The 15,570-nt window shown below is 39.3% G+C and overlaps 1 pseudogene across 1 annotated transcript; it reads right to left on the bottom strand.

Annotated features, from left to right (window-relative positions):
• Nucleotides 1-7,586: 7,586 nt before the first annotated feature.
• LOC309819873 (protocadherin alpha-1-like) lies at nucleotides 7,587-10,210 on the bottom strand (annotated as a pseudogene). Its single transcript has 2 exons — nucleotides 8,968-10,210; nucleotides 7,587-8,765 (listed from the first exon to the last, which is right to left on the bottom strand). The product of its transcript is annotated as a protocadherin alpha-1-like (transcript).
• Nucleotides 10,211-15,570: the final 5,360 nt, after the last annotated feature.

Here is a 15,570-nt window from a genome sequence, read left to right as displayed (position 1 = left end):
TTAAACAATTGTCTAGTCTAAGTTTATTGATAGCTTTCATTTAGGGAAAATATTTATTTTAAACTCTGAAATATATCATTCCCCCCTTTAATTGTGTTAAAAACATATAACAAAATTTACCATCTCATCCACTTTTAAGTATACAATTTAGTATGTTAAGTATATTCACATTGTTGTGAAACAGATCTTGAGAACTTTCATCTTGCAAACATGAACCTATATCTATACCCATTAGAAAACAACTCCCCTTTCCCACCACACCACACCCCTCTAACCACCATTCTACTTTCTGGTTCTATGAATTTGACTACTCTAGGTACCTCACATAAGTGGAATCTTACAGTATTTGTCTGTAACTGGGTTATTTCACTTAGCATAATGTCCTCAAGGTTCATCCATGTTGTAGCATGTGATGGATTTCCTTACTTTTTAAGGCTGAATAATATTCTGATGCATGTATATACCACAGTTTGTTTATCCATTCATCCATCTGTCCATGGATATCAGGGTTGCTTCCACCTCTTAGCTATTGTGAATAGTGCTATTATGAGCATGGGTGTGAAAATATCTCTGAGACCCTGCTTTCAGTTCTTTTGAATATAACAGAATTTTTTCTCGGTTTCTTCACATAAAACACACAGGAATCAAAGGGTATTTATTTTATACTTTATAAATTGAAAATATATTTATATATTCCATTTTTAGTTTGTTTTCTGAACTGTTCACAGATGTTTGTAAATTAACAATTCATTTGTTCCTCATTTGGATAATGTATTCTTAATTAAGAAAGTTCCCTTTTCTACATTTGGATTTTCATTCAAGAACAGTATAATTGACCTCTTTTTAGTGTTAATTATTTGAGAATATCTTATTTTAATAATTCTTAGCTGTCCCGTTCATACACAAAGAATATGAAAATATGATCAAGATAACATAGGAATAAAATAAAATTAATTGAGGGTGGGTCAGTGTTCAAAATACATAAAAGTTATTTTCAGTTACTCTAAGGAGGTCACAAACTTTGTTTTCAGCAAAGAGGAAAACAAAATTAACTGCAAGATTTATAGTGTCCGTAAAAGAAAAGAAAAATCCCTGCTAAAGAAAAACGAGCTTTTCCTAGTACTGAAAACCAATGCTAATTTCTCCCTTTAGTCCAATATCTTAAGATACTTATTCACACCATCTATAAAGTATATACTTATATTAATCATACTCTAACAATGAAACCCAAGTAAACTGACTTAAGCAAAAAAGCAGAGCATCATTTATTGTCTTATGCATGGAAATAGTCAATTATTTACCAGTTTCAGGAAGAGCAAAAATGGCCAAAGTAATAGGCTACCTATTTTCAGGCCACATTTAGTGACTCTCAGCAAAAAAAAAATGCCCCTTTCCTAATATCCCCAGCAAAAATCCTAGAATATCACTTCCTTTGACCCAGTTTAGATGATGTATCTTTCCTTTAGTCAATAGTTGCGATGGTTCTCACATTGGCCAGACATTGGTTGCTTATGCATCCTTGAAGCCAGGAGATGAAATCAGGCATGCCTAAATTATGTGGACTGAAAATGAGGAGGTTGGTTCTCATGAAGACCAGTGCAAGAACTCATGTACCCAATTTCTCCTGGAGCTTAAACTGCACATAGCTGCAGACTGGCCATTATATCATTACATAGTTGCAATGCAACTGCATATTAGTAACACCCCATAGTTTTTTTATAATCAGTGGCCACTCTGGCTACTGTTGACATATTAAGGAATTATGCCTAGAATCCAGATATTAGCTCTAGGAAACACGGCTCGCTTAAGGGAATTTTTGCAATCCTATAAAGTAATTTTGCTAGATTTTGAGAATGACATATCTGAAGGTATGAGGCACATTCTGCTGTTATTCAGGGTTTCTGAGGACCTAGAATGTCTCTCTCCCTTCCCTCAGAGAGATAGAGTACCATTGCCAGAAATCCAAGCACATTTCCCCTCATGGGGAAAGAGACTGAGAAGCTATGCTCAACAAATACTACCAAGCTTGTATCTGTAGTGGTTAGAATAGTAGCCCCCAAAAGATATATCCACCCAGAACCTTAAAAATGTGTCTTTATTTGGAATAGAGATCTTTACAGATATAAATAAGGTAACCCTAACCCTAGCATTATCCTAGATTTGGGTGGGCCAAAAATCCAATGACAGGTGTCCTTATAAGAGACAGGAAAAGAGAAGATGCACAGAGACACATGAAAGAAGGAAATGTGAAGACTGAGGCAGAAATTGGAGGTATGCTGCCACAAGTCAAGGAATGCCAGGAGCCACCAGAAACTGGAAGAGGCAAGGAAGAAGTCTCCCCTAGAGTCTTCAGAAGGAACGTCACCCTGCCAACACCTTGTTGAACTTTTGGCCTCTAGAACTGTGAGAGAATAAATTTCTGTTGTTTCAAGCCCCCAAGTTTGTGGTAACTTGTTGCAGCAGCACTACAAACCAATATACTATCCATTGCTACAATTATATCCTTTGCCCTTATCAAAGCAAACTGTCAATTCCTTAAGATTTATGTGTCTGAGCATTTATTCTTGAAAAATCCTCATTCAGGTCTTTCACAAAACTACAACAAAGCCCCAGAAGGAAAAAAACAAGAAGGGGAAATGGATGCTAGGTAAGAAAAACAAAAAAAGAAGAAGAGGTGCCAAAAACGTTTTAAATTCCATTTATTATTTTTCTTCTCCTGCTTTTTATATAAAAATAAATCACTACACATTAATTTTTTCCATGGAATCCAAGTTACCTCATCTACTTAATGGTTAGATACCTTAGTGCAAGGGTGAATAATAATGTTCTCCTATCAGTTGTATTACCTGTTGTAATGCTCTCCTCTTAAAATGTATTCTATTCATATTAGCTTAATGGCAATGGAACCCAATGACCATGTTGCTGTATATTGACTATTTCCATTTTACCTCTAAAGTAAACACAATTTTATTTCTGACTTCTGCAAAGTCCTCTGTGGATTTGGAAGACTGCCTAGGACAGCTTTTCTCCACATGCTGGCTCAGCATCCCAGAATGCTTTGATCTTATGGCATCTCAACATCAACCTGTACTTCCATAAATGCTGCAACGGGAAAAGACAGCAGAAGACAGTCTTGCACTGGCAATTATCTACTTCTGCTTGGAAGTGATATACATCATGCACATTTCATTGATCAAAGAAAATCACAGCTCAAGGTAGCAGGGAAGTGAAATCCTCCAGTGTTCCCAGAAGGGGGAGAACAGAAATATTAATAGTGGCTACCAAAATAAACAACTATTTCTCATTCTCATCTATTTGTATGCCTGACTGACCACAAGTCTCAAAGGTACTTGAAGTGATATCTAACTTCTCTAATCACTTATTGTTATACTAGAAAATTGAATTACAGTTCTAATCTTAGAAAGGAAGTTTTCTGAAAAAGAAGGAACATATCAAGAAATAGTCTTCTCAGGTGTTCTTTCTTGTACTTTAGGCAATGTAAACGTAATATTCCCCTACAAATGAAATTACATTAGTATCATCATACCAAGGTAATTTGATAATAAAATTGCAATTTCTAAAATCATAGTCATGCAACTGAAATTCATTACTGAAATTGAATAATCAAAAGATAATAATATACGTTTTACTAATATTTTACTGAAAGCAATCATAGTTTTTGTTTCCATTGGGATGTTTTTCAGAGCCTTCATAGAAAAATGAAAATAACATTGTTATTTTCAGTATTAACAGCATGATGATTTTGCCTAGTTTTTCAGATGGACAGCAAAGGTGTGAAGCTGCCAACTTTAATGGATAATTAATATTAACCAAAACTAATCCAATTGCATAACAATGATTATAACCTGGTAATAAGATCTCAGCAAATATAACTTCACCTTTTGAGGATTTGACAATTTTAAAGTCAATAAATTTCCTAAATGAATGACTAGTTTGAATTGTAAACTTACCATGAAATAAGTACCAAAAAATAAATTTTCCATAAATTTATATTAGTCCAATTTTTTATTACTATTAAATTGTTCAACGAATATATATTAATGATAGCAAAGAATGGTGGAGAAGTAGAAAAATATGGCAACTGGGTCGTCTTTATAAAGAAGAAAAGAGGAAGAAATACATTTCCTAGAAGAAATCTTGTAAAGGAAGACAAAACTATTGAAAGTTGGCACAAAGATTCTGAATGGCACAAGAATATTAACTACCAATGGGAAATCCATTCATATTTATATAAAAATAAATATTAAGTAACAACACCACTCCACAATCATCTTTTCCTCCATCCTAGAAGTACCTTTTCATTTAAAAAAATCACTTTTTTTTTTTTTTTTTGCGGTACATGGGCCTCTCACTGTTGCGGCCTCTCCCATTGCAGAGCACAGGCTCCGGACACGCAGGCTCAGCGGCCATGGCCCACGGGCCTAGACACTGCGCGGCATGTGGGATCTTCCCAGACCAGGGCATGAACCCGTGTCCCCTGCAACGGCAGGAGGGCTCTCAACCACTGCGCCACCAGGGAAGCCCTAAAAAATCACTTTTCAAACTTTGTAACCTTAAACCCCCTTTTTTTGTTTTAGTAGTCATTAACTAAAATTTGAGATTCACCTCCAAGTTAATACCTTCAAATAACCCAGAAAATTTTAACCTTTACAACAATAATCATAATACAGAAAGAAATGTTTGTCTGTTCTTAGATCCATAATGCATCATCTAAAAATTTTTTTTGACAGTGATCCCAGTGTAGCTGTGTGAAGGCATGCCTGAATCTCTTCAGGCCAAATTTAAAGGGCTATTGGTATTTATCAAGTGATGTCCAATTCCATTAGAAATCTTATTATTAACCTCTCAGTGAAGTACTGTTAGATAATTGATTTTTCAACCTATATAAATTCTTGAAGAAACAAGTTGTGCCATTCTAGCTTCAAACGTCAACCTCTAACTCAAGTTTTTTTGGCTTGATAAAAGAAATATATGTTTACGTTCTCCATACTGTTTATGATTTTTCAGTTTGGCCTTAAAATGTAGTTTCCCCATCCCTCCTAATTTCTTGATCATTTTAGTTCCCCTTTCCAGAGAATTTTCCATCTAATTGATTATATTTTCATTAGTTGAGGCAATGAGAATTACATATAATTTTCTGAGCGCAAATCACATAAAGAGGGAAAGCCCACATCTGCTTTTTTCCAGAAAACTTGCTAATAACAGTCAGCATTATACAGTCTATTTTTTAAAAGTCATGAATAGAATGAGATCCTCCTATATAGATACCTTGTTTAGACAAAGAAAACTGAAAAGGCAATATTATACCAATGTAAGTATTTTCATAACACAATTGTTATTTTAAACAGGTTACAATGTGGTCCCCTTGAAGCCAAGGACCTCTCCTATCTTGTTTCACTCTTGCTAGGTCCCTAGTTTCTACAGCAGGACTTAGTTTGTAGTAGGCTCTCCATGTGTGCTTGTGTACTGATCCATCAGTAAATATATTCAGTGTCCCTAGAGAAACTTCTAAGCCTGGACATAGGGACATAGGTAATGTGAATTAGGGAACAGAAATTATTTTTGTGACTCCTTAATTTATCTTGCACAGTTTTATAATCTTGCAAAGTTTATCTCATATTTAAAGGAGCTGGAAACTTTTCTTGGCAATGTGAAATCTAAAATTATTATTATTTGCTGATTTTTGCCAAAAGCCTGGGTATGATAATTAATATTTGAAAAGTTACAGAAACATACTCATTGCCTGTTTCTTGAAACAGTCTAAGCAACAGCACTATATCAATTCAAATATCTAGAAACTTAACTACTAAATTATACTAATTTCTTATAGAATGCTTTCACAAGGTGACTTTCAAGGGACTTTTTCTGCATGTTTATTTAAATGTTTGCAAACAAAAATGTGTTCATTTAATACTTGTGTAGTTTCAGAATTAAACATAGGAAATAAAATTTAATATTATGCTCTTGACTTAATGACTAGCATATATAATAATATTTATAACAAATATGTTTCAGTTGGTTTTGCAAAACTGCTATCAAACATATTGTTAAGGGTATTGCTAAACCCTTACATAATGCCCAGTAATCAACTCTGAATTTACAGCAGGAAGAGAGGAGTTTTTTCTCTCTTGAAGAGTTGGTACAGAGAATTTCCTTTCATTCTTCTTTTTTATACTTCTGTACTTACTTCCAGGAAGGTGAGTATTAGGATTTGCACTCAGCCTATGATTGATAAATTGTTCCCACACTTCTTTTGATCTTTTACTTTGGCTTTTAAACAGACTTTTTAAAATTGCTCCTGTAAATATCTTCCATTGTAAGCTACCTTAAATATTTTATAAAAGGCAATGAAGTCCATTAGAACAAGCAAGTTCTGGATATCCTTGGGAAATCTGGAGAAAACTTAGTAAAAATACTGAACTTAGATTTTCTAAGCCTCAGTACTTTCATCCACAAAGTGAGACTAAAGTATGCACTTCACAAAGTTATTGGAAAGGTTGAGAGAAGTAAAAATAAAGTGTCTTAGGGCTTCCCTGGTGGTGCAGTGGTTAAGAATCCGCCTGCAAACGCAGGGGACATGGGTTCGAGCCCTAGTCCAGGAAGATACCACATGCCACGGAGCAACTAAACCCATTCGCCGCAACTACTGAGCCCACACTCTACAGTCCGTGAGCCACAACTACTGAGCCCACGTGCCACAACTACTGAAGCCCGCATGCCTACAGCCCGTGCTCTGCAACAAGAGAAGCCACCGCAATGAAAAGCCCGTGCACCACAACAAAGAGTAACCCCCGCTCGCCTCAACTAGAGAAAGCCCGCGTGCAGCAACGAAGACCCAACGCAACCAAAAATAAATAAATTAAATAAATAAATTTAAAAATAAATAAATAAAGTGTCTTAGAACATTTGTGAGTAAGTGGAAGGTGCTAAGTGTTTCCTAACCAGATCCTATACTAAAATACTCATTCCATGCTAAGGTTTCTAGAACCAGGAGAACTCAAAGTCGTTGGCATCAGGATACTGATCATAAAAGCAAAGAAAAAATAGTTGTATATTTTAACATAAAAATTAAAATGTCACCGTACAAATATCTTTTAAATGACTTTTATTTAAAATGATTTTTTTAATTGCCCACTTTGAAACGTAAAACCTTAAGGGAAGGCAGATAGTTTCTGTAAATCTACCTATAAATTTTTGTCCAGGGCTTGACATTTCATTCCAAGCTACAAATAAACTTGAAAATGACAATGTATTTGACTACGTTAAGATTCTGTGTTAAATATGATCAAGACTGCTTAATATTTCAGTATCCTTTCAAAAGTATCCTACTATTTGATCCAAGGAATATGGCAATTTGTTCCTACATTAGTTTTTTTGTTGTTTGATTCCAAGTTCTATTCAAGATGCAGCTATAAGTAATAGAATAAATATCTACAATAAATGGTAAGATTTGTTGAGATTTTAGTGAACACTTGGAATATATTTTTTAAAGTGACATCTGAAAAGATGGTTAGATAAGTAAAAATTAAAAAAAAAAATCTAAAGCCAAAGCTTGGAAGTTGAACTTATATTACTGAATTTGTTTCTGGATGTTCATTTCTTCCCGACGTGCTCAGACCTGGACAAAGACCGGGGCTGAAGGCCATGAGGTTGGTCTTGGGCAGCTCCTCTCCAGAGCACACCCTCTGCCGCCTCTGCTGCGAGTAAGACCAGCTCCCCACCGTGCTGGATTACACTAGCGTGGGCTTCCCGGGCCCGCACGCGCCCTCGCTGGGCGGCGCCGAGCACCGCAGCGCCGCGTACAGCAGCAGCGTGAGCACAAACAGGCTGGACACCGCACAGATGGCGATGATCAGGTACACGTTCATATCCACTAGAGCGGCCTCCGCGCCAGCGGCGCCGGTGGACACCCGCGACGAGGCCTTGGGCCCCTGGCTGCTGTCCTCCAGCGACAGCAGCACGGTGGCCGTGGCCGTCAGCCCCGGGTCGCCGTGGCCCTTCACCAGCAACAGCAGGCGCTGGCGCGACACGTCCGCCTCGTTCAGGGCGCGCGTCGTAATGATCTCGCCCGTGTACAGCCCCACGCGGAACGGGCTGCGCGCGCCACCCGCCGCCGGCTGCAGCTCGTACGACAGCCACGCGTTGTAGCCCGAATCCGCGTCCACCGCGCGCACCTTCGCCACCACGTGGCCCGCGCCCACTGACCCCGCCACCAGCTGACTCAGCGCGCCCGCCCCGCCGCCCAGCCCGGGCAGCAGCAGCGCGGGCGCGTTGTCTTTCTCGTCCAGCACGAACATCTGCAGCGTCACGTTGCTGCCCAGAGGCGGCACGCCCGCGTCGCGCGCGCTCACCTGGAACTGCAGCAGCTCCAGCTCCTCGTGGTCCAGCGGCTGCAGCGCGTACACCTTGCCGCTCTCCGCGTGCACCGACACGTAGCTCGACAGCGCTCGCTCGCCCACCCTCCGCTCCACCAGCGAGTAGGACACCAGCGCGTTCTCCTGAGCGTCCGCGTCCCGAGCCGACACCGTGAAGATGTGGCAGCCGGGCGGGTTGTTCTCCTTCACCAACACCGTGTACTCAGGCTGCGCGAACACGGGCGCGTTGTCGTTCACGTCGGCCACTTCCACGGACACGCTGGCTGTGACCGACAGGGAAGGCGAGCCCTGTCCCTCGCGGTCACCACCACCTCATAGTTCGCCAGGTTCTCGCGATCCAGGGCGTTGTCCAGCACCAGCGAATAGTAATTTTTTTTTTTTTTTTTTTTTGCGGTACGCGGGCCTCTCACTGTTGTGGCCTCTCCCGTTGCGGAGCACAGGCTCCGGACGCGCAGGCTCAGCGGCCATGACTCACGGGCCCAGCCACTCCGCGGCATGTTGGATCCTCCCGGATGGGGGCATGAACCCGTGTCCCCTGCAACGGCAGGCGGACTCTCAACCACTGCGCCACCAGGGAAGCCCCGAATTGTAATTCTTGAAGGTGGACACCAGCTTGAAGGGGACATGAGGCGTCAGGGTGCAGGTCACCTAGCCATTGACACCAGAGTCACGGTCAGACAAGGAGATGAAGGCGATGACGGTGCTGAGTGGAGACTCCTCTCTTAAGGCAAAGATGGATGTGACCGCCAGTTCCGGAGCATTATCATTTACATCCAGCACTTTCACTAAAACCTTGCAGTGATTTGACATTGGAGGACCTCCTTTATCAACTGTTTTTACCTGAATTTCGTAGGATTTCGTTTCTTCATAATCCAGTCAACCAATTAGCCTAATTTCCCCTGAGCTGGAATCAATTTTGAATTTTTGTTTTTGTTGTTTATGTTAAGAGAAACACCATTGCCAAAAGAAAGACAATTTCGCCATTTACACTTTTGTCAGCGTCAGAGGCATTTAATGTGGTCATTAATGTTCCAGTTGCTGGAACATTAGTCGTGTCTAATAAGTGTACTCTGTACACGGCCTGGGCAAACCATGGGGCGTTATCATTAACGTTGAGCACCATGATCGGCAGCTGAACTATACCTTCTAGTTCTGGTTTGCCCCCATCAGTGGCTGTCAATAATAAACGAAGTTCTGGTGTATCTTCTCTATCCACAGACTTCAATTCAGGCGAAAGTGACTTACTCAGTTCATCACTTGCCTGTACATCCAAAGAGAAATAATCACTGGAGCTGAGAGTGTATGTTAGAAAAGCGTTGGTACCAATGTCTGCATCAGCAGCGCCCTCTATCGGGAAACGTGAATCCAGCAGCCTAGATTCAGGAATAAATAGCCTTTGTTCTCTCACTCTAACTAAAGACCTGTGGATTATCATTAACGTCCTTTACCTCCACTTCCACATGCAACACCTGCAGCGGCCTGTCCACGAGCACCTCCAGGTGAATACTATATTTCGTGTTCTGTTCTCATAGCTCCTCCAGGTCAATCCAAGAATTCACAAACAAAATGCCGTTCTGCAGATTTACCTCCAGAAAGTCCTCGTGGCTTTTGGACGCCACCCAGAACAGGTATGGCACCAACTCGGCCAGCTCCAGCCCCAGGTCCTGAGCGGTGCGGCCCACGAAGGTGCCATGTTTGGCCTCTTCAGGGACCGAGTAGTTGATCTGGCCACTGCCAGCCCCCCAGGCTGTGAAGAGCAGAATCGAGAGCAGCAGGCACCGGCCTCCCTGGCCACCTCTCCTTGAAAACAGCATCACAAAAGCACTACTCCTTTCCGACCGTTCTCACTTTACTTTAAAATATTGCCTTTTTCCCCCTTCATATTTGAAATAATTTATCTCCTTATCATTTTTGTCTTCTCTCCAGCAGTGACAAAATGGGGCTTCCTTCTTTAGTTTTTGGTAATCAGTATATGGAATCTTAAGTGACCCTAAATGCCAAAAGAATCCTGAAAGAGAAGAACAAAGTTGGAGAACTCACACTTCCTGATTTCAAAACTTGCTACAAAGCTACAGTAATCAAAACAGTGTGGTATTGTCATAAAGACAGACATATAGACCAATGGAATAGAACAGAGAGCCCAGAAATAAATCCTTACATATATGGTCAGACAATTTTCAACAGAAGCGTGAAGACTATTCAATGGGAGGAAAGACAGTCTTTTGAACAAATGGTGCTGGGAAAACAGGAAATCCACATTGCAAAAGAATGAAGTTATACCCTTACTTAACACTACATACAAACATTAACTCAAATAGATCCATGACCTAAATGTAAGACCTAAAACTGTAAAATTCTTAGAAGAAGATAGGGCAAAAGCTTCATGACATTGGGTTTGGTGATGATTCCTTGGATATGGTACAGGCAACAAAATTTTTAAAACAGACAAATTAGACTTCATAAAAGGTGAAAATTTTTTCCATCAAAAGACACTGTCAAGAACTTCCAGTTTCTAGTTCTGAATGTAAGGGGATTTGAAATCACCACTCCAACAAATAAAAAGCTGAGCAGACTGAAAAAAATCAACAACTCTTCTTGGCTGTGTAAGAGAGGGGAGGACACAGGGCAAACCACTACCCCCAAAATTAAAGAGACAGGGAAATACAGAAAGTCACAGATTACTTACTGGCATAGAGACCCAAGAGCAGAAGCCACTGTGGAAACCAGAGCTGGAGCAGGAATATCTGAACTGCAATAGACAAATTGCTGTAGGCTCAGTGTAGATGGGGGGGAAGCAGTCATGAGGGCAGCTCAAAATATTTTGAAATTTACCTCCAGGAGCCTGACCAGATTCCCACAGTAAATATCAGAGAAAAATCCCCCTCATGCTTTTGGCAGTGGGAGGTGGAAATGAACCATTTTGAAATGTATTCTGTTCCTCTTAACAAGGCCTTCCCTCAGGGAAACTAATTAATGGAAGACTAATTGTTGGTTTATTATCAGAGCCAATTCCAGCAGGCTCTAGATTTCTGTGAGGGAGAAGAAAAATACCAAATTCCAGGGCATTCTAGCCATTCTGTCTGACATGGGGTGGAGGGGAATGAGAAACACTTGTGAAGTTCATAGTTCAGAAGTGTAATATCAGTAAAAGACTGAGACCTAACCATAGGACTATAGAATGCTTCCCCTCTTCCCACACCTCAACACCTCGTTATTACTAGGCTTTTTATAGCAGTTCCTTCTGCCTGGTATATCATGTCCAGCTATCAACAAAAATTATGAGGCATAGCAAAAGGTGTGGGGTGAACTCCACAATTTGAAGAGCAGAGCAAGTATCAGAACCAGACTTGACAGGGATTTTGGAATTATCAGACTGGTAATTTAAATCAGCTATGATTAATATGCTAATGGATCCAATGGATAAAGTAGACAGCATGTAAGAAAAGAAGAGATGGTCAATGTAAACAGAGATGGAAATCCTAAGAAAGAACCAAAAAGAGTGGGAGAGAGGGAGACGCAAGAGGGAAGAGATATGGGAACATGTGTATATGTATAACTGATTCACTTTGTTATAAAGCAGAAACTAACACACCGTTGTAAAGCAATTATACTCCAATAAAGATGTTAAAAAAAACAAAGAGAAGTATTAGACCCCATTTTTGAAAAAAAAAACCCATTTAAAAGAAAATGTAACAGAAATGAAAGATGACTTTGATGGGCTCAGTAGTAGATTGGACATGGATGAGGAAAGAATCTCTGAGCTAGAGGATATATCAATAGATTCCTCAAAAACCAAAAAGCAAAGAGAACAAAAATTGAAAAAACAGAACAGAAAATCCAAGGACTGTGGGACAACTTTAAAAAAGGTATAGCATTAAAAAAAAGGGGGGGAGTGTATAACATACTCATAGTGGGAATACCAGAAGAAAGAAAGAAAGGAAAAGAAGAAATACTTGAAATAATAATGACCGAGAATTTCCTCCAAATTAATTTCAGACGTCAAATCACAGATCCAGGAAGCTCAGATAACACCAAGCAGAATAAACACCAAAAAATCTGCACCTGGTATATCAGTTTCAAACTATAGAAAATCAAAGATTAAATAAAATCCTGTTATTTTACTACAGCTTTACGTTACCATCAGGGGAAACTGGGTGAAAGGTACACAGGATCTCTCTGTATTATTTCTTACAACTGAATTTGAATGTACAATTATCTCAAAATAAAAAGTTTAATTGAAAAAAAAATCCTGAAAGAAGCCAGAGGGAAAATACACTTTACCTATAGAGGAACAAAGATAAAAATTACATCTCACTTCTCCTCAAAACCCATAAGAACTTTCTCAACTTGATAATGAGAATCCATGACAAACATATAAATAACATTATACTTAATTGTGAAGGACTGAATGCCTTCAACCTCAGATTGGGAACAAGGCAAAGATATCTGGTCTCACTACTCTTATTTGTTTCAGCATAGTGAAGGAAGTTCTACTCTGTGCCATAAACCAAGACAAGGAAATAAGAGGCATATAGATGAGAAAGAAAGAAAACTGTCCCTATTTACAGGGGCAGTAAAAAACCTCCTAGAAAAAAACCTCCTAGAAAAGTGAATTCAGCAATGTCACAGAAAACAAGATAAACATACAAAAATGAATGTATTGGGCTTCCCTGGTGGCGCAGTGGTTGAGAGTCCGCCTGCCGATGCAGGGGACACGGGTTTGTGTCCCGATCCCAGAAGATCCCACATGCCGCGGAGCGGCTGGACCCGTGAGCCATGGCCGCTGAGCCTGCGTGTCCGGAGCGCGTGCTCTGCAACGGGAGAGGCCGCAACAGTGAGAGGCCCGTGTACCGCAAAAAAAAAAAAAAAAAAAGAATGTATTTCCATATACTAACAATGAAAATATACATACCAAAATTAAATTTAAAATACAATACCATTTACATTAGCTCAAAAAAGATACTTAGGTGTAAGTGTATTCTGAAAACTACAAAACACTAATGAAAGAAATTGAAGAATATCTAAAGTGGAGAGACCTACTGTGTTCATGAATTGGATAACTCGACACTTCATGGAGAGATGTCAATTTTCCCTGAATTAACATATAGATTTAACACAATTCCTACCAAAATCTCAACAAGATTTTCTATAGATATAGACAAGATTACATGGAATAACAAAGGAACTATAATACTTAAAGCAATTTTAAAAAACAATAAAAATGTAGAAGGAATCAGTGTATCTTATTATTTATTATACAGCTACAGAAATCAAGACTGTGTTATTGGTAGATAAATAGACAGGTAGATCAAGGGAACAAAATAAATAATCCAAAAATAGACCCATGTTAATATGCTGAACTAACTGAATTTTGACAAAGTTGCAAAAGCAATTAAATACAGGAAAGATAGCTTTTCCAGCAAATAGTGTTAGAGCAATTGGACTTTGTTAGGAAAAACAAACAAACAAAAAAACCCTGCCTAAGTCTCATATCTTATACTAAAATCAATTCAATGGATCATGAACCTAAAAGTAAAACATAAAAGTTTTAGAAAAAAATATAGGAGAAAATCTTTAGGATCTAAGGGTAAGCAAAGAGTTCTTAGACTTGACACCAAAAGCACAGTCTGTAAAAGAAAAAAAAATTGATAAATTGGACGTCATCAAAATTTAAGAACTTTTACTCTGTGAAATACCATATTTAGAGTATGAGAATGAAAGCTAAAATTTTGGAGAAATTGTCTGCAAGCATATAACTGACAAAGAGCTTGTATCTAGAATCTATAATGGATAATCAAAACTCAACAGTAAAAAATCAAACAGCCCAATTAGAACCTGGGCAAAAGACATGAAGAAACATTTCACCTGCTGGAGAGGGTGTGGAGAAAAGGGAACCCTCTTGCACTGTTGGTGGAAATGTAAATTGATACAGCCACTATGGAGAACAGTATGGAGGTTCCTTAAAAAACTAAAAATAGAACTACCTTACAACCTAGCAATCCCACTACTGGGCATATACCCTGAGAAAACCATAATTCAAAAAGAGTCAAGTACCACAATGTTCATTGCGGCTCTGTTTACAATAGCCAGGACATGGAAACAACCTAAATGTCCATTGACAGATGAATGGATAAAGAAAATGTGGCACATATATACAATGGAATATTACTCAGCCATAAAAGGAAATGAAATTGAGTTATTTGTAGTGAGGTAGATGGACCTAGAGTCTGTCATACAGAGTGAAGTAAGTCAGAAAGGGAAAAACAAATACCATATGCTAACACGTATATATGGAATCTAAAAAAAAAAAAAAAAAGTTCTGAACAACCTAGGGGCAGGACAGGAATAAAGATGCAGACATAAAGAATGGACTTGAGGACACGAGGAGGGAGAAGGGTAAGCTGGGACGAAGTGAGAGAGTGGCATGAACATGTATACACTACCAAATGTAAAATAGGTAGCTAGTGGGAAGCAACCACATAGCACAGGGAGATCAGCTCGGTGCTTTGTGATCACCTAGAGGGGTGGGATAGGGAGGGTGGGAGGGAGACACAAGAGGGAGGAGATATGGGGATATATGTATATGTATAGCTGATTCACTTTGTTATAAAGCAGAAACTAACACACAATTGTAAAGCAGTTATACTCCAATAAAGATGTTAAAAAAAAAAAGCATTCTAGGAAGCACACAGGAGGGAGGGAGATGCAAGCTGGAGGGGAGATGTTGGTTGAAGGAGAGTTATGTTTTCAGTGGAACAGACTCTCAAGTATGTTTAAAAGCTGTTGGAAAGAGTGTGGTTTAGACTATGAATAAGAGAAACAGGATAACTGATAATGTAAGACCCCTGAGAAGCTGGGAGGGGCAGGCGTTCAAGCATGGGGGGAAGGCTTGGTCTTGGTTGTGAAGAGGGATCACTGCTTTCACTGAATTAGAAGAGGGTGCAGAGAGAATGAGTTCAAATGGGTGCGAACATGCATACATGGTATCCACTTGCTCCTCAAATGAATTTACCTTGCTCCTCAAATGAATTTACCTCCAGATCAAAGCAATAGCTTTGAGCCAAGCCCTGTCTTAGGTGCTTGAGATGTGTGAGTGAATGACACAGACAAAGATCTTGTGGAGTTAGAGTCAATTTTGGTTATTTTTTACTTATTATATTTTTTCATTTTATTT

Source organism: Grampus griseus (genome assembly GCF_964374135.1).
Source record: "Grampus griseus genome assembly, chromosome: 3".
NCBI classification, from domain to species: Eukaryota; Metazoa; Chordata; class Mammalia; order Artiodactyla; family Delphinidae; genus Grampus; species Grampus griseus.
Note: the sequence above shows the minus strand (reverse complement) of the source record. Positions and strands in the feature narration are given on the sequence as shown.